This window comes from Stenella coeruleoalba (assembly GCF_951394435.1).
Source record: "Stenella coeruleoalba genome assembly, chromosome: 7".
Classification (NCBI taxonomy): Eukaryota; Metazoa; Chordata; class Mammalia; order Artiodactyla; family Delphinidae; genus Stenella; species Stenella coeruleoalba.
This window is the reverse complement of record NC_137153.1, coordinates 48,297,556-48,316,378: the sequence shown is the minus strand read 5'-3', so window position 1 is coordinate 48,316,378 and position 18,823 is coordinate 48,297,556.

The window sequence follows — 18,823 nt, the reverse complement described above, 5'->3', positions numbered from 1 at the left end:
AAGTAGTTGTGCTGATTTACAGTCCCACCAATCAACTCCTGAACTTGGTATTTTCAAACTTTAAATTTTTTCAAATTGTTGTTTTAATGGGATTTCCATGATGACTAGTGAGGTGAAGTATCTTTTCACGTGACTCTTGGACATTAATTTTTCTTCTTCTGTGAATTATCTGTTCATATCTATTACTTATTACTGTTTTAGATCCTAATTATTTACACCATATATAGTTTAGTTATATCTATATCTATATATTGATATATATCTCCCAAATATCTTCTCTCAGTCTATGCCTTATCTTTTCACTTTATGTAAGATGTTATTTGTATTTCAAAATTTTTAATTAAAGTAGTTTTTTAAATTATTTCATTTATTTTTTATTTTTGGCCATGTTGGGTCTTCATTGCTGCGCGTGGGCTTTCTCTAGTTGTGGCCAGCGGGGGCTCCTCTTCTTTGTGGTGTGCAGGCTTCTCACTGCGGTGGCTTCTCTTGTTGCGGAGCACAGGCTCTAGGCGCATGGGCTTCAGTAGTTGTGGCACACGGGCTCAGTAGTTGTGGCTCGCAGGCTCAGTAGTTGTGGCACATGGACTCAGTAATTGTGGTGCACGGGCTTAGTTGCACCGTGGCATGTGGGATCTTCCCAGACCAGGGCTCGAACCTGTGTCCCCTGCATTGGCAGGTGGACTCTTAACCACTGTGCCACCAGGGAAGCCCCTAAAGTAATATTTTTAAAACACAAATTAGATCACAGTCTTCCCCTGCTTAAAACCTCCAGTGACCTCCCACTGCTAAACATTTTGCCTTGACCCACAAATCTGTTCTTCGTGATCTTGGGGAAGCCTTTTCTGATCACCCAGTCGAACACAGCCCCCCTCCTCCCACCCGGCAACACTATTTACATCATCCTGTTTAATTCTCTTCCCGGCACGTATGTTTTTATCTCTTCATGGTATGTTCTTAAGTGTTTGATTAATTCCCCCCACCACCACGCCCCGCTAGCCTACTTCAACCCAACTAGAATTTGAGCTTCATAACAGACGGGACTTTGTCTTTTTTACTGTGGTACCCACCAGTGCCTTGAACAATGCTAGTGCACACTTAGGTTTTTATTAACAAAATGAAACAATGACCTTACCATAATTCTGTACAGTTTGTAGTATATATTGGTATATAATAGAATGTGGACCCATCCTCAATAATGCTTAGAATAATGCTTTGTATATGGTAGGTTCTCAACAGATATTTTTTGATAAATGGATGATTGTTTTTGTCATTCTCATAAAATTCTGAATTAAGAAACTTATGCTCAGTGTTAGATAATAAAAAAAAAGTGTTGCATAGTGAACAAAACTAGATAAGCAACACTCATCATAGCATTTTTCTTGATGGGATTTCCTTCTTTCCAGATATACTGCATATCATAGAAGCCCTACAACCAGACTTACATCAGCTAAGAGGTTTGGGATATCACTACAACAGCCTTTCCAGGAGAAGAAAGGGTTACAATACAGAGGAAATCTGGTTTCAGAACAATGGGGAACACATATAGAATAGTGGTTAAGAGCATGGGTTCTGGAGGTAGTCAAATCCGGGTTTTATTCCTGGGTCTGCCACTGGTTAGGGTAACCCAGGACCACCTACCTTCTCTAATCCTCAGTTTTAGCAACTGCAAAATAAGGAAAACAATGTCTTCTTTATAGCATATAGATGAAATGAACTGATACAGTAAAGCATCTGCACAGTGCCTGCCACCAAAGTGCTCAATAAATAGTAACAGTTAATATTATTAAATGGAAGTTATTATATATTCCCAGATGTTATATAATGGAAATACAGAGATTTTAACTTTTAATGACATTTTAAGACTACAATCTGGTTATAATGTACTGAGGAATACTTTTTCACTGTAAGAACAAATTGCCTTAGATGATTTACTTCCTGTCTTGACTTCTAGTTTTCATGGATGAATTATTATAGATTTGTGCAAATTTCAAGCAATATTGACTAAACTTTTTATTTTTAAAAGTTCATTACTTTACTGATACATTTATATAAATGTACATAACATTTTAGATAATGCATAAATGTGATCATATACATGTTTTCATAGTGAAGTTTTTTTTAAATATCTCTCTCGCCCTTCTTGAGCCTCTTTACACCCCATTCCCATAGTAGCCCGTGTTAATAGCCTAATATGTATCCATCCATTTTTTTCTCTTGATTTATACAATTCTGTGCAAACCTATTAATTAATATACTTATATACCTATGCAAATACAGGGTTTTTTGATTATTAATTTAAAAAATGAGACCATATTCTCAAGCATGTTGCTTTTCTCACCCAGCAATGCCCAGAGGAACAATTCACTTGGGTATAATGTGAATTCATATTTTAATGGCAATACAATATTCTATGATTTAGATATAACATTATGTATTCAGCAATCCCCCAACTGCTGAGCATTCATTTTGTTTCCATTTCTGGCACTACAAATTGTGCTACAATAAACATATTTATATGTCTTTATCTACTGATGTGTTTATTTCTTTGGGACAGATTCCGAGGAGAAGGATTGCTAGGTTGGAGGACATGTTTATTTTTAATTTTAATAGATACTGACAAATCTTTTCTACCAACAGTAAGAAATGTAAAAACATTTTGTGTCACTTTTACAGAAAATGGCACTTGTACATAGTAGTGTTGTAGCAATAAATGTGACATCTTTTTTTAAAAAAAGAACAATAAACTTCTGGTAAGGAAGTTTCAAACAAAAGAAGCATTCCATTGGGCTATGTCCTCCTTTTTTAATTACTGTAATTGGGAAGTCGAGTTGGGTAGGGGATGGGGGCAGGGAGCAGGAGACTTGAAGAAGAAAGGGTGGTGAAATAGAAATCCTTCCACGTTTACTTTCATCAATAGGTGACTTTCCCCTCCGCAAGTGGGCTGTCCTAAAACAGGATGTCTGAGCATCCTGGTAATACACGGTCATATGGCTGTTACACACTTTTTCTTGCAAGTTCAGTGGCTTCGTATTCTTTTGGCTAAATGTTTTGTGGTGTACAGAATGCTGAAATATAACACTTAAACATTTTTCACTAATTTCCTCTGGTAAGAAGATAGTCCATCATGTGAAAGTTTAGATGATGCTATCAAGTCCTTCAGGAAGTTCAAAGTTAATTGCTCAGTTCACTAAATTTATAGTGTATCTTTGTAGGGAGTAGAATAAAATACCATCATTTACTTATTGGAATGAAAAACATCTTGATAAATTTATCAAACTGTTCCTGTTAATAGGAAGAACACTAATAGACGCTAGTTAGCATTTTGAAAATTTCTCCTTTAGTAATTTCCATGAGGAAATGTGAGTTCTGTGCATAGTAGATATATAATGAGTACGAAATATTTATATACTTAATTTGCACATTTACTTTAAAAATATGATAGAAAGATGAAAATTGGCTAAAAAGGAAACTGGTCAAAATGGTAAAAACTTAAAACTGTAAAACCTCTTTCCTACATATCAGCAGGAAAAGAGCCTGATTAATTCATGGTCAAGTGAGCTAATGACAAAAGATAGCATGAAGATGAAATTTGAAACAAAGTAGATATAAAATTTAAATTATTGCAAGAATAAATCAAACGCTCCTACAAATATGTTTCATTAAACATGAAAATATAGTTTTCAACATAATTTTGTCGAAGTATTCTTAGCTTGCTTTCTCAACACATTGAGAAACTTAGATAATGAGAATACTACCTTAATTTCTTATCACTTTCGTTTTCTGGCTTCTTGCATTATTGTACTTAAGATGAGAGCATTCTGGAAAATATTTATATTTTACTGAGAAATTTGTCAACTTTTAAAAGGACTAAGAGTCGATTTTACAGTTTTTAAAAAATATAACATTAACTCATAATAAGTGGTGATATGTTCATGAAAAAAGCGAGAGATTCTTACTCTATTCCTGCAAAAAGGGGCAGGATATGTAATATTCTTTTTCAGTACCGTTGGGATTGTCTTTCTTCGTCAGCTCTAGGTTTGGATAAGCTCTAGTCCTGGTCTTCATCAGGTTTCCACTGAACTGAAGAGAAAGGAGTGAAGGTACAACCAGGCATATCTCACAGAGTGGGAGTGGCTAAGAAGTACCATATCTCTTCTTTTAAGTCTAAATCTTCAAAGAGGATAATGATTAGAGGGTAGTTTAAACTATCAAGCCAAGGAAATGCACACACCTAATACCTAACTGTCAAAGGGACGATTCACAACTTGGTTGCATAACTGGAGGAGAAAAAGAATATTTGGGATTAGAATAAACAAACATATATACAAACAGTTGTACGAGATCTGACAAAACTCCAAGCGGTTCTTCCCATAATTTGGAGGATTTTTTAAGAAGGGTGCCTAGACATCCAAAGCTTATCTAATAACAACTCAAATTCAACACAAATCAAGCAAATTATCTTCCTAACCTGCTCCTCTGCTTTTGACGCCTTTTCTGTATGACAGAGCCTATTAACTGTGTTCTATTTATAGTTTGTATTGTGTTATTCTATCTGTATTTTTAGAGAAATCAGAACAGGAAAACCTCACTGAATTAATTCTAACAAATTTTATGTAATATAACCTCTCCAGACTTCAGTTCCTCATTTGTAAATGAGGAATCAAGCCATGTAGGTCAAAAGAATATAGAACTTCAAAACCAGAAACATCTGTTCATACCCCAACTCTGCCACTTACCATGTGTGTTGTCTTGGAAAATTTTAGCAACTTATCTGCATCAGTCTCCTTGTTTTTACATTTTTTGACTTAATGATTTATCTGATAATGTTTCCATGTTTGCTGACATATTGAAGAAAGTTAAATATTAGCTTTAAGAGAGCCATAAAATTAGTAGACATAGATTGCATAGCTTGTATATATTGTAGTGTTTAAAAAAAAAATTAGAGTTGAAAGGCTCCTAGGAAAGTGCTTCAATCCACTTGACTCTCTCCACAACCATGTTCCTGACTGCCTCTAGCTGCCTCCACCTGAAATGTCCTCCTCCCCATGTCCGTTATCTATTTTCTAGCCTCACTTCAAAGCCCAACTCAAGTCTCATCCTCTCACTGAAACCATATCTGAATATTTCAGTGAAAATTAAACAATAATTGAAATTTCTGTAATAACAATACTTAAGTTCATTATGTATTTCCACCCTTAGCAATGTATAATAAACTATTTGTTATCCACGCATGACTTGTGCTTAAATTATTCATTCTCTTATTTACTTCCTGTAAACTGATTGAAAGTCTACTACATACTCTGAGATCTAGGACTTTATGTAATGTTTCTTTGTAAAATGGGAATGGAAATTCCTATTTCTTAAGGTTGTGGAAAATTGAATAAGATAACATATATGTAAGTGCCTGGCCTGTGTTATGATTTAAATGTCTTTTTTCTTTATTTTTTGTCAACAGCTATTTTCTGAAAATTTTTAAAAAATGGACTTCTTAACTTGTTCTCAAAAATTAAGGATACCCTATGAAGAAAGCAGGTTTCTTTCTTTGTCAAAGGAAACATATTGTAACTACCCCGTCATTTTTATTAGAGTATTTCGGTATCTACTTGGAGATGTCCCTTGAAAAGGTGTTCTAACTTTATACATTAATAGAATTCCATGATCTAATGTCTGGAATACTGGGACAAAAATAGTAAGGAGACTCCTTTTTCCCCACTTCCTTATGTGAGGTTGTTTCATACAATTGTAATACAGTTCGATTCTTTTGTTACATTCTGTATGCATTCTGAGATCCCCTGGCCTTCTAAACAATTTTTAAAAATTTGCATGCAGTAAGGTTCACTCTTGGTTCAGTAAAGTTCTATGGGTTTGACAAATGCACAATGTCATATATCTACCATTACTATATCATATGGAATAGTTTCACTGCCCTAAAAATCTCCTGTGCTACACATATTCATCACTCTCTCCAAACCCCTGGAAGCCACTGATCTTTTAACTATCTTTATAGTTTTGCCCTTTCCAGAATGTCATGTGATTGGAATCATATAGTATATAGCCTTTTAAGACTGGCTTTTTTAATTTAGTAATTATGCATTTTAGATTCGTCCATATCTTTATGTGGCTTGAGAGCGCCTCCTTTTTATCACTTAATAGTATTCCACTGTATGGATGTATCTGAATGTTTAAAAAATAGCATCCTGCTCTTGCTTCATGCATGCAGTATCTTTTCATGTATTTCTTTTTTATTGAAATATAGTTGATGTACAATGTAATGTTACAGGTGTACAATATAGTGATTCACAATTTTTAAAGGTTATACTCCATTTATAGTTATTATAAAATACTGGTTATAGGCTTCCCTGGTGGCACAGTGGTTGGGAGTCCGCCTGCCGATGCAGGGGACGCAGGTTCGTGCCCTAGTCTGGGAAGATCCCACATGCCGCGGAGCAGCTGGGCCCATAAGCCATGGCCGCTGGGTCTGCGGGTCCGGAGCCTGTGCTCTGCAACGGGAGAGGCCACAACAGTGAGAGGCCCGCGTACCACAAAAAAATAAAAAAATAATAAAAAATAAATTAAAAAATATATATATTGGTTATATTCTCTATGTTGTACAATATATCCATATAGCTTATTTTATACGTAGTAGTTTGTATCTCTTAATGCCCTACTCCTATATTGCCCCCCTGCCCCTTCTCCCCACTGGTAACCACTAGTTTGTTCTATATATCTGTGAATCTGCTTCTTTTTTGTTATATTCACTAGTTTGGAGTATTTTTTAGATTCCACATATAAGTGATATTGTACAGTATTTGTCTTTGTCTGTCTGACTTATTTCACTTAGCATAATACCCGCCTAGTCCACCCATGTTGTTGCAAGTAGCAAAATTTCTCTCTTTTTTATGGATGAGTAGTATTCATATATATATATATATATACATATATGTATATATAAAACACATCTTCTTTATCCATATATATTTCTGATATTCATATAATCCTTTAAAAATTTTTTGCCATTTCTTTCTTCCTTAGTAGTCTCTGTTTCTGCCAAGATGCTTTTCCTCTGGCCTTTCTGTAGGCCTGTACTTTTACATTAAAGGCTTTCTGCAAATATCTGTTTGTCCTGGCTGGCTGTTTAAGAGTGGGACGTCAAAAAACTGACTGGAAGCTCTGAGCATGAGTTCAGTGTGTTGCACCTCTCTGCAGCAAAACTAGCGGAATGGTTTTGTTGGAGGTGCCCTACTGATATATCCGTTGGAGAAATATCAACATCTTCAGACTTATTCACTAGGGCTGGTCAGATTTCCCAGAGATCTGATGAACTCCTGTGTGGAGAATAAACTTTTGCCAGCCTTCTGTGAGACAATGGGTGAAGAAAGCCCAAGGTCTAAATTCAGTTCAGAACTTTAGCTTAATCCTACCTGCTGTCTACAACTGTATGGTCCAGAGAACCTCTCTTTTATACCTCCTCCAGAGAAAAAGACCTCTTTGACACCCCTGCCCCAGTCTTCTATGTGGTGGAAAAGGTATGTTTACTCCACTGTGTGGAGAGGAAGAGGAAATGCGTCAAGGATCTAACTGTTGTGTGGGTTTTGGGGGGGGTTTTGGAACGGCTTTATTGAGATATCTATGTACTGTACAATTCACGTATTTAAAGTGTATGATTCAATGGTCTTTATTATATTCACAGAGTTGTGCAACCATTACCACATCAATTTCATTTCATTTATTATTTATTTGAAGTATAGTTGATTTATAATGTGTTCATTTCTGGTGTACAGCAAAGTGATTCAGTTACATATATATATTTTTTCATATTCTTTTCCATTATGGTTTACTACAGGACATTGAATATAGTTCCCTATACTATACAGTAGGACCTTGTTGTTTATCTATTTTATATATAATAGTTTGTATCTGCTAATTCCAAACTCCTACTTTATCCCTCCCCCACCCCCTTTCCCCTTTGGTAACCATAAGTTTGTTTTCTATGTCTGTGAGTCTTTCATAAATTCATTTGTGTCATATTTATTTAATTTTATTTATTTATTTATTTATTTATTTTTGTGGTACGCGGGCCTCCCACTGCTGGGGCCCCTCCCGTTGTGGAGCACAGGCTCCGGACGCGCAGCCTCAGCAGCCATGGCCCACGGGCCCAGCTGCTCCACAGCATGTGGGATCCTCCCGAACTGGGGCACGAACCCATGCCCCCTGCATCGGCAGGCGTACTCTCAACCACTGCGCCACCAGGGAAGCCCTGTGTCATATTTTAGATTCCACATATAAGTGATATCATATGGTATTCGTCTTTATCTTTCTGACTTACTTCACTTAGTATGATAATCTCTAGGTTCATCAATGTTGCTGCAAATGGCATGATTTCATTTTCATGGCTGAGTAATATTCCATTGCACCACATCAATTTTAGAATGTTTTCATCACCTCATAAACAAGCCTGAGTCCTTAGCAGTCACCTGCCCGACCATTCCTCTCATCCTCCACTGCCCCCACTACCCCAGACCTAGACAACCACTAATCTACTTTATTTTTCTATGGATCTGCCTAGTCTGGACATTTCATATAAATGGATTCATACAATATGTGGTATTTTGTGACTCGATGCTTTTATTCAGCATAATGTTTTCAAGGTCTGTGCATGTTCTAGCATGTATCAGTACGTCATTTTTTTTTTTTGCCAAAAAATTCCATTTTATGGATATATCATATTTTATTCATTTGTCAGTTCATGGTTTGGGGTTGTTTCTACTTTTTGGCTATTATAGATAATGCTGTTATGAATAATCATGTACAAGTTTTTATATGGACATGTTTTTATTTCTCTTGGGTATATACCTAGGAGTAAATTGCTGGGTCACATGGTAACTCTGCAGTTAACCCTTTAAAGAACTGTCTGCCTGTTTTCCAAAGTGGCTGCACCATTTACATAATCACCAGCAATGTACAAGTGTTCCAATTCTCCACATCCTAGACAATACTTGTTATTATCTGACTTTTCCATTATAGCCACTCTAGTGTGTGTGAAGTGGTATCTCATTTTGTCTAACTGGCTTTTAAATATACATTCAACTAGTCCTAATTCCACCTTATCCTCACTTCCAGAGGTATAGGTAGTCACTAACTTACCATCTTTTAGAGGTTCTGCAGTGTATATTGCTTTCCCCTCCACCAATCACTAAGCAGTAGCATGTCTGTGCTTGTTATATCAGGTAACTCTGGCTCAACAGTTTTCCAGCTTCTGAAATGTTGTGGTTTCTGCCTTCTCTCCCATTTTCTTTGGCTGGTTGGCTTTACATCCTTGAAGAATTCATTTACTCTATTTTAATGATTTTGAGAGGGAGGAGTAGTTCTGCATATGATTAGTTCACCATCTCTAAACTGGAAATTCGTTTTCAATTCTATTTGCCTATTGAAGTTTTTTGTTTGACGTTTTGAGGAGAATGAGGTTTAACAAACATTTCTTGTTTCTAAAAGAGGCAATCGAGGCATAAGCCACACTTGAGTAAGACATTACGTTTGGGAATAAATGAAAACAGAAGTATACTTGAAGTATTTATGATGGTTCTTTTCTCTTATGATCATTTAAAAATTATATGCACAATTACTTATATTGTTTCATCTTTTAAATGAATCACTGAGATGCATTATTTCAAGCTTCATATACATGATGGCTATTAACTTTCTTTTTAAAGCTTTAAGAATATTAATAGTAATATTTATTTTGTACATACTCTATCCCAGGCACTGTGCTAAGCATTGTATATACATTATCTCATACAGTCTTTATAACAACCCCATAAGGGGAGTACTTTCAAACTGCGGTTACAGATAAGGAAGCAGAGGCTGAAATATCTAGTGCAACATACTAGGAAATGGTGGGCTTAGTCCTTTATGCTTGTTTTTCTTATCTCGAGCCTTGTTCTCAACAATATGCTGTGCTGTACTGGGGAGACCCTTGCGTATTCAACTTATAGACAGTCTAGGTTGGTTAAATCTGCCATAGCATGAATTGTGCGTGGGTCTGTAGGTATTATTAATATGTATCTACATTTTAAATTAAACATGTATACATGATTAAATAAGTTTTTGGTTAAACAGGATTTTTTCCTGCTTTGGATTTTCTGTCCTTTAAGCCAGGTTAAAGTATAGACAATTATCATCAATTAATATTATTAACTTAATGTGATGCGGGAATGCCAGTTTCAGAAGTCATTTCAAATATGGGCTTTCCGGTGTCAAGAAATTTATAGCACAGACAGACTCTTATGTCCCTGACTTAAAGCGTATTTTGCCAAATGCAGGGAAAAAAAGACCCCCTTACTTAAAAAAAAAAAAAAAGTTTCTATTTTGAGTTGTTTTGTTAAATTCTTCATTACAATTTTTGTTTGTTTGTTTCTGTATCTGACAAGAAGGACTATGATTGCTATCTCAGTGGGTGGGTGTGACTGAAGAGATGATCTAAGATAATCTAAGGTTAATTTTGTTCTCTTTCTCCATCTCTTTCCCATTTCACTGAAGTGATTAAGAGAAAGAGCTTTCAAGACAAAGGGAAAACTTATTATAAAGGCCCCAAGGCGGGGAATGGCTTATGGGGCTATGAGTTTAGAATATTCCAGGAACAGTGAGGAGGCCATTGTGCCCAAGTGCAGAGGGCAAGGGGAGGGCGGCTCCTATAAAATTGGAGAGGTTGGCAGGATGGCTCATGCAGGGTATGGCAGGCCGCGCCAAGAGTCCACAATACAGAGCCGATGAGTAGTCATGAGTCACAAAAGGCAGGGGCCTTCCATGGGGCAATGCCAGGCAGAAGAGAGTGCCTCATGACCCCACTACTTCATCCCCAAGGAAGCAAAGCGAGAGATTTGGGCCTGAGTGTCTAGCAGTTTTCCAGGCAGTTTTAGAAGTCAAAGAATTACGATTTAGTTATTTTACAGTGAGATGCCTGTATTCCTGACTGGCCTGGTGTGGGTAACTTCAGTTTCATCTGTGGACACATATATGTGGACATTATAAATCTTATATGCAAAAAACAGACTTTTCAGAGACCTTTTCCTGGACATTTAACCCATCAGTGCTAATGGCACTGAATTGAACAAACTTCTGCTTATGTAGGAACTAGTTAAACCACCTTTATTTGGTTTTCAAATAAAGGTATCAAAATAAATTTCTCCAAACTGGAATGTCTCCTGAATAGAGTTTAAAGGCTCTGTATTTAATGTTTCAACTCTATAAACCTTTGTAAAAATAGCTGCTGGAGATACATAGGATATGATTCCTGTTCTCAGGGAGCCCAGAGTCTAGTATAAGAGAAAGATGGGCAGACAGTTTTCTACAATGAAGCATGGTAGATTTATTTCCCAGTAGAGGCCAATTCAGCTTTTTCTACAGTTGTCACATGTGGTTGTTGATGTTTTTAAACCTGTAAAAAGTGTGGGTTATATCTGATGATGATGATACCGATCATCATTTTCAGGCATTATGCTAGATGCTTTACACAGATTAAATGTTATTTCCAAAGAGAAGCCACTCCCCTACCTTCCCCCATTTAGCACATGAGGAAACTAAACTTCAGAGACCTGAGTTAGCCCAAGGTGAAACAGCTAGTGTGTGGGGTCTGTGTTGAGTCCTAGGTTGGCGATTCTAAAGCCCCATACTTCCTGCTTTTCTACCAACTCCTTAAAAATTGGTTTCTGTGATGTGTATATGGATTGAATCAGAGACAATTTGGTAAGTACTTTACCACCAACCCTCTAAGGACATTTGCACTGGTTTTGTTTTGAATGGTCAAACTGTTCTCTGAAACATGGACCCTTCTGTATTCATTTACCAAAACTTCATTAAGTATCTGTGAGTGAAGCACTGTGCTAAATACTGGAGATACAAAGATGACTACGACATGGTCCTTGCCTCTGAAGAACTCAGCCTAGAAGGGAAACAAGGAATTGTAAGGCAGATCGACAGTACTTTGCTAGAGTCATTGCAAAACCTCTCTTCCTGCCTCTCAGAGGCCTATCACACTCCTCTGCTCATCTCCTTTCTGCATCTACTCCTTATGGTCCAGGCTGCTCTGCATGCCATCTGGGTGAGCTCATTAATCCCCATGGCAATGCTCAGATTTCTCTCATGAGTTTCATACCAATGTATCCACTGCAAACAAAGCATCTATCTGGACTTGGCTATCCCATACCCAATCCAAGCCCACGTATCTATAATAGAATTCTATATTGAATATTTTGTATTTCCCCACAAAAGAACTTCATGTCCTCTGGCCCTTTCACAGTGAGTACTACCAGGTTCATATTGTTATGCAAAACAGCAACCTTGGACTTATCCTAGTCTCCCTCCTCTCAGTCAACCCCAAACAGTCATTAAAATTAATATTTCTATCACTTTAACACTTGTCATTCTTTCTACTTCTGATGCAATTATAGCCTTAATTCAGACTTAACGATCTTTAAATACCACACTGCAATAGTTATCTATCATGAGTTTTCCTGGCTTTAATCTCTGCAAATGTAACATGTCTATTGCTCTCAGAGTGATCATCCTAAAATGAAAATTTAGTCATAGCACTCCTTGATTTAAAACCTTCTATTTCCCTTTGTTATAGACCTTAGTAGGGTATATCAAACCTGGACCCAGTTTGTTTAATGCACCTCGTCTCAGGCTAAGCCCTTTCTCAGGCTTATTTCAGCCTTGCTCAATATTACATTTCCCCTAACATGGTATAGTATTTTATACCTTCATGTTTTGGCTCAGACTACCGGTCCATTTGTCAGAAATGCCTGTCCTGCCCTCCTCCATGCCATTGTCATGGTTCACCTGGTAAACACCTTAGCTTTCAGTACCTAGCTCAAAATCTCCTTCTTCTGTATGGCCCTTTTAGGCTATGAATAATTAAGTAACTGTGAAGAACAGAGAATAAGTCTACTGTGATAAATTTCAAAAATTACCACAATATCAAAGTAGATTTCAGAACAATATTATCAGAGATAGAGATAGACATTGATTAAATAAATAAAGATAAGTGAGTCAATTTACAAAGACACATACAATCCTAAATATGAATGAACCTAACAAATAACCTTTAAAATACGTGGAGAAAAATTGATGGAATTTAAAGCATAAGTACAAATCCATAATTATAGTTGGAACCTTTAACATTCTGCTTTCAGAAACTGACATAAGAGGTAGAAAAGAAATCAGTAGGGATAGAGAGGACCTAAACAACTCTATGAACCAACTGGACCTAACTGTAATTTTTGGAATAATCCAACCACCAAGAGTAGAATACATATTCTTTTCAAGTGCACGTGGAACACTCACCAAATATACCATATTCTGGGCCATAAAACAAACCTAAACAAATGTAAAAGACCTGAGCCCCTGCCTAAGGGGCTTATAGTCTATCTGGAAAGATGCCATGTGTGCCAAGGAAATATCAGGAGAAGAAAAAAAAGAAAAAAAAGCCATGAGAATTGGTGCGTCATGTCCTCAAGGATCCCAAAGCAAAGACTACTACAACTTTTACTGCCAGTACCACCCTTTGGTATTTAACCACACAGTGTCTGATTTTGTTATTTAACTTTTCCTGTTTTGAGGCATTGTCACCATGGCTGGGATTGTATAATTGTGAGCTTCCAGAGCAGAGACCACATCTTCTCTCTGTGTCTCTTCCTACAACAATTAGTACAGTGCTTGCCACTTCAATGCTCAAAAAAAAAAGGTTTAGAGTAAATGGGGTTCAGAGAGGGTCAGGTATTTTCCATGGCCATCAACTCCGCTCCAGACCAGAGTGGGTGTTGCCACTTTAACTGTGGTGTTCTGGCTGAAGACCAGGACTTAATTGTTGATGACCCTTCCTTTTCTTCTAGCCACCGTTAGGTGCAGTGGTTTCACGAAAAAAGTTCACGAAAGTCCTTAAGAAGACAGATGTGATGACTCTGGAGCTTCAGTGCCCACAGCCCTGCAAAAGGCAGAGCGCCAGCGCTGCACTGCCAGAAGTCAACACCCCACCCTGTTTGCTCACCTCCTGGAGGCTGTGGTTCACCTGCATTCTGTTTCGTATTTGCCAATGGGTGTTTTAAGGTACCTCCTACTGCCCTGGGTCCACTGTCTCAAGGATTTCCCCCTAATCATCTTCATTTGTACATATATATTCATTTCTATAATGCTGAAATTCTAGAAATTATAAAGAAAATAAAAAGGATCAGTTTTTCAATAACCCAGAAATAGTAACTTTTAACATTTTGTTGTATATTTTATACATATATAAGTATATAATATATAAATATATATATATAGAGAGAGAGAATGTATGCATGTGTATAAATTTCATGCTGTCCAAACTGTTGTTTTTCCCAATCAATAATACAGCATAAACATCCTTACATCTTTCCATGTCAGTATGCTTCCATCACAACATTTTGACATTTGTATGGGATTTCTCCGTGTACCATGATTTATATTAATAATCCATTTTTGTTGGCTATTTAGATTGTTTCCAGGTTTTGATTATTATCAACAATACTTCTGTAATGCCCTCATACATAAATGTTGGGCACATCTTTTATCTGGGCTTGGGTTATATCATAAAAGTGGATTTTCTGGGCCAAAGGATATGCATCTAAGACTTGCTACATATTTGTGATCGTGGCCTCTAGACAGGTGGTACCAGCTTATAGGAACATTGTATAAGTTATTTTCCACACCTCTTCACATTTTAAATTTATCCATTGCTATTTTGATTAATCCATCTCAAAGACTTTTAATGTTTTCTGTAGATTATTTTTTCACATATTAAGTACAAAGGGCAGAGACTAGAAAATGAAATATCAGCCAAGTGCCTTGTTTCTCTGAATATTTTGTTTGCTTGTATATTGGTTTGTTTTTCTTTTTTGTGCTGCTATAAGTGTGTCTGGAAAAATCAAATTAAAGTAAGCTGAGTAAGCTTGACTAACAAGGAAGCCCCTTTCACTTCCCTGGAGCATGGCAGTGGGGTGCCCCCAGATCCTGATGTTATTACCACTATTTCGGAAGCACAATGATAAATGTCTGCATTTATCAGTGTCATCAAACTTTTCCATTATCTGTCAAAGTTTCATTGCAAATACTTTCCTAAGGTCTGGGCATACCCTGTTGGTGTTTGTGATGTTTGCCACATTTCTCTTTATCTACTTTTTTGCACGTTGTGGTCTAAAGATGAACTATGAAAAAAAAGAGCCAACTTTGCAAAAATTGGAGGCCAAGAGACCAGGATTCTGATACTACCCAACACTAAGCAAGTTACTTAGCCTGTGTGGGACCTTGTTTCCTCATTGCAAATAGCTCTATATAACAATCCAGGGGTAGTGTGGTGGTTGTAGATGGGGAAGAAACCCATAGAAAGCCTTTATTAAATATGTACTTGTGCCAGATACTATGTATATATTATCTCATGAATTAGGCATTATTGTCTTCCATTTTAAAGATGGGGAATCTGAGGTTCAGAGATGTGAATTAAATTGCCCTGGTCATACAGAGAGTAAATTACAGCTATAACATGTAATCTAGGTTTGCCTGTCTCCAAAGCGTTCTCAAGGTATGAGTATATAAGTAACAATGGGAGTCTGTTCATTCATTTCTTTTTTTCTTTTTTTCTTTGCGGTACGTGGGCCTCTCACTGTTGTGGCCTCTGCCGTTGCGGAGCACAGGCTCCGGACGCACAGACTCAGCAGCCATGGCTCACGGGCCCAGCTGCTCCGCGGCATGTGGAATCTTCCCGGACCAGGGCACGAATCCATGTCCCCTGCATTGTCAGGCAGACTGTCAACAACTGCGCCACCAGGGAAGCCCTGTTCACTCATTTCTTAATTCATTAATTATCTATTCAAGACATACTGTGACCTTCCAGGCACTGTGGTCAGATCTGGGAATTCAGTGGTGAATAAATTAGATATGTTTCCTGCCTCATGAAGATATCAGTCAGCTGGGGGAAAAGAGACATTAAAAAGATGAAGACACAAATATATGATTACCAATAGTGATTAGTACTGTGAAAAAAAAGGACAGAGTGTTGGGATTCAATAACAGGGAAGACCTGATTTGGATTGAATAGGTCAGGGAAGACCTTTCTGAAATTGAGACCCAGAAGATAACTAGGTGTTAATCAGGCAAGAATGGGAAGAGCCTTTCAATATTTCTGGGTGGATGGAGCTGCTGAGGATAAAGAGCTGATCCAGCTGGTCCCCACCAAGGCTCTTCAGGGGATGAAGATGCCCTGATGATGACCACAGCCAGCTTTGTAGAGAAGGGTTGTGGCCATGTCCAAGTGTGTGGTATTTCCTTAATACATTATGTATTGGGGAAAGTCCTGTCCAGACATGGAAATGGCCTCTCCCTTCCCTTGGAAATCCTGGCATGCCATCCAGTTGTGCAACTTCCCAACCTGTTGCCAATCAGCTCTGCTGACCTATTGGCCTTGCACTTGGTAGTGAAGCTCATATTGTTATTCCTCAATAGGTTCTCCATGTTCTAAGATCCATAGGGCAGAAAGCTGGAGCAGAGCATGTCTGGACACTTTTGTCCACAAGTTATCTTCGCTTTACACCTGGAATTTACATGCCAAAGATTCAGACCTCCCACATGAAAGTTGCTTAGCCTTTTGACTAGCTGTATAATCATAGGCTCAGGAAATCCAGCAGTACTTGTTATATGGCATCAATATTCTGGATAACAGTGAGAAGGATTACATGGAATAATATTTCTGGATCCTGGAAGATGAAGTTAAGCTACATGGATCTTTGGGATAATGAAGAAATAAATTAAACTGAGCAATATTTCCGGATTACAGAGAGAAGAGTGAAATTGAGTCACTCAACCTGGATAATGGAGGGAGGAAGGACCTGACTCACAGTTCTGGGTAAGAGATCATTCTGGATGATGTGGAAGGATGAAGCTGGACTGCTTTTGTGGATAACAGAGGCAGGCAGTGCAGGAAAGGACGCAAGGTAACAACACATTCAGCCCACAAGAACCAGCAAAAAGGAGAGAGCGAGAGCAATGATGGCTTCCTTGTTTGCCCATCAAGCACAAACAGGGGAAGCTGTGCCTGGGAAGGCAGGTTCCCTGGGGTTGGTTTGTTTCCAAGGTCTTCCTTCCACAGCTGCTCCACATGGCCTGGGGCCGGTGGACCTCACAAAGTCCCAGATACAATGTGCTTAAGTAGATCACTTTGGTGACCCCCTCAGGCTTTCACAGTGACGGATATACAAAGCTAACATCTTCTTTGAACTGCCCAGATGAAAGGTCCTAGGAATCAACCTGGAGATGCTGAGAGTCGGACAGTTTAGTCATTTAGGCTATGAGGTGTTACAATCAGAAGGGAAATTAGTCATATCCAGTCTAAATCCTTCACTTTACAGTTGAGGAAAACGTGGCCTAGAGATGGGAAGTGAATGGTCCAAAGCCTCACAGGCAGATCATGGCAGAACTAAACTAGAACCCAGAATCCCTGACTCCTAGTCTGGTTCTTTACGGCCAAACTTGAAGCCATCTCATAGGAATAGAGAATGGCATTCTGGAGGAAGCTTTTAGGACTGAAATCAGAGACAGAATGGAAAGACGAAAGGAAGTGAATACGTTAACACAATTAATGAAAGCCTTCTATGAATTAGACACAGTGCCAGATGTTTTTACGGATTTTTAAACCTCATTTAATCCTCTCAAAAATCCCCTTGATGGAGAGATTTTTGTCATTTTATAGCTGTTGAAACTGAGACTCACACTTTCAGTAACTTTTCTCAGACCACACATGGCTGAGCCAGTATTTGAACCCAGGTGTGCATGAAAACGCAGCCTGAGCTTTTTCACCTCAGCTGCCATCAGTTGGTTCTTGAGATCATCACTGATGTGATAAAACATGGGACAGAAATCAGGCAAGACTAGGAGCATCTGCGTTTTCCTGTGGTGAGTAGGAAAAAGGATCAGACAACTCTTTCCTCCGGCATGAAGGCGAGGTGATGACTGAAGTATCGGCTCTCTATGCTAAAGTCAGAATTCGTATTTTGGTGAAATTGTCATCTGGATAAATTTAGGGCCTCCGATTTCATTGCAGGTATGGTTACCCCAGTGGTTATTTTCCTTTTGGCCTATGTACTCTCTCTGCTCTTATGAATAATATTTTTATCCCAATCTAATCACTTATAGTATTTGGTTTTTACACAGGTTATTTTTAAAATTTTGGATACAATTTTCTTCTGAAAGTAAGTTGGCCAGTAACCACGAAATCCCTCTTAGTATTACTAAAACCCTTGTCTGCCAATTCTTTAAGAAATTAGATCATCTTCAGATGAATTGTTAATAAAAAATTAACGCGATGGCCAGTAGCATGGATATCTTTGGGCTCTTGGCCAAAAGATAAGCCATCTGTGTGTAAGAAAACAGGCTAACAATTTTGGACTCTGGTCTCTGTGGCCACAGTGAGCATTGACCTCACTGTTAATTACCCAAATTAATTGTTTTTAGGGGTTGTGTTCTCTCATCACGAAAACTTCTCTTCCCAATTCAAACCATGTGGGTTAAAACAAGAAAACAAAAGCCAAAACTGCTCCCCACACCCAAAAACCCCTTCTGTCAGGGCTCCCAAGTAGACCCGGGAGAGCCGTTAGAGGGCTGAGAAGGGCCAGTCATCAGCGCATACCATACATAGGTGGAGGGCTTGTTATTCTCAGTTTCCCGCCTAGGAGAGGATACCCCTATTGTTTCTGAAAGTGCTGACCAGGACCCACACTTCCAACTAAAATTCCTCTATCCCTCCAACAGCAGCAAA